This window comes from Myotis yumanensis, unplaced genomic scaffold (assembly GCF_028538775.1).
Source record: "Myotis yumanensis isolate MYYU_CA2020_CCGP unplaced genomic scaffold, mMyoYum1.0.hap1 SCAF_11, whole genome shotgun sequence".
Classification (NCBI taxonomy): Eukaryota; Metazoa; Chordata; class Mammalia; order Chiroptera; family Vespertilionidae; genus Myotis; species Myotis yumanensis.
This window is the reverse complement of record NW_027223762.1, coordinates 15,999,742-16,001,285: the sequence shown is the minus strand read 5'-3', so window position 1 is coordinate 16,001,285 and position 1,544 is coordinate 15,999,742. Positions and strand designations below refer to the sequence as shown.

Genomic DNA, 1,544 nt, shown 5'->3' with positions numbered 1-1,544 from the left:
AGGGGCCAAGGTTCCAGAGAAAATACAAGATCCCCTCCATCAGGAGCTCCTCCTGGATTGTCGCACCTGCAGGACAGTAACCCCACCTCCTGTACAAGGGAGACACAGCCATTCTTTGTACAAGAGAGACACAGCAGATCTCTCACCTCTAGTATCATTTCATTTTTGGCCATACCAAAGCTGGGAAGAAAAATGAGCACTCTTGGCTCCTCATTCACCAAGACCCTCACACTTCCCCTCAATAGATTGAGTCAGCAGTCAGTGGTGAGAGGTACCAGGTCCCTCCTCTATTCTTTTTTTTTTTATATATGGAACGCTTCACGAATTTGCGTGTCATCCTTGCACAGGGGCCATGCTAATCTCCTCTGTATCGTTCCAATTTTAGTATATATGCTGCCGAAGCGAGCACCCCTCCTCTATTCTTTACCCACCTCCAGATTTTAGCCTTGAGCTGCTGTTCACAAAGCTTTGTGTCCCAGCAAGCTTAGAAACACTATCCCAGAGTTTTCCAATGTAGAAGTCCTATCTCATTAGGAAGACACAAGATCATTTTATTTGTTATGAATAAACATATTTTATGGGCTATGAATTGACCTTAATGTGTTTTAGGGAAAAGAAGCCACACACAAAATCTGTGATCCACGAATGTGATTGCTTAGGGTCAGCCTGATTTTTTAATACTTTACTTAATTCAAAGTTTATTTAATGAAAAACATCAGCAATCGTACACGTAGCACATAAATGTGAGAGGTTTTACCCGAGTGAGATTCAGGAAGCTACGTCATATTCTAAGCACCGCTACAGAAGCTTAGATATTGAGAGGGACTTCAATGGCAGCCTCAAGAGTGAGAGTCTGTTCTCCAAACTTGTCCCGACAAATAAATTCGGCCCTGAATTCAATCTCTGTCAATGTGGGAGAGACTTTTCCATCACAGACAAGTTCTTATTGAAGGAGGGCTGGCAGTGCCTTTCTTTCTTAGGGAAAAAAAAATGAGAAAGCCAAATTGCCTTAAAGCAGGAGCTGAGTTTGACAAATATCAGGTCTTAGGGGGAAACAGCAAAAGATTTCCTGTTGGAAGTTGTAACTTCGAGTAAGAATAACAATCCAGTGATTCAAATTCAAAAGGTATTTCCTGCTGAACACTTCTGAGTGACTTAGGAAGATGAGTTGCAGTGCCCAATTGTCCATCAATAGAAGAGTTCTTGCCCTTCTTCGAATCATGTCTACATTTCCTTTTCCTGAATCCAACACCCCTCCTGCTTTGCATTTGTTCTGCTGATGCTCTTGCTTGGATGTTGCAACGAGATCTAGAGTCACTGGATTATCCCAGCAAGCTTGGCAGGCACCAGATCTCCCCTTAGTCTTTCTCCCCTGATGTCAGTGTGAACAATTTTAGAGAAACATTACTTGTGTGTATCCCACTAGAAAACTTTTGGTGAATCCTTGTTATCCAAAGGACAAAGTTATTCATTTATTTACGGTGTTTTTTGAGTGTGTGGCATATGCCAGACACTGCTAAGTAGCATCCCCATGTTTAGAAGTA

General features: G+C 42.2%; 1 non-coding gene across 1 annotated transcript; it reads right to left on the bottom strand.

Annotated features, from left to right (window-relative positions):
- Positions 1-302: 302 nt before the first annotated feature.
- On the bottom strand, positions 303-409 carry LOC139020299 (U6 spliceosomal RNA). Its single transcript, XR_011473290.1, has one exon. It is a non-coding gene; the product is annotated as a U6 spliceosomal RNA (small nuclear RNA).
- Positions 410-1,544: the final 1,135 nt, after the last annotated feature.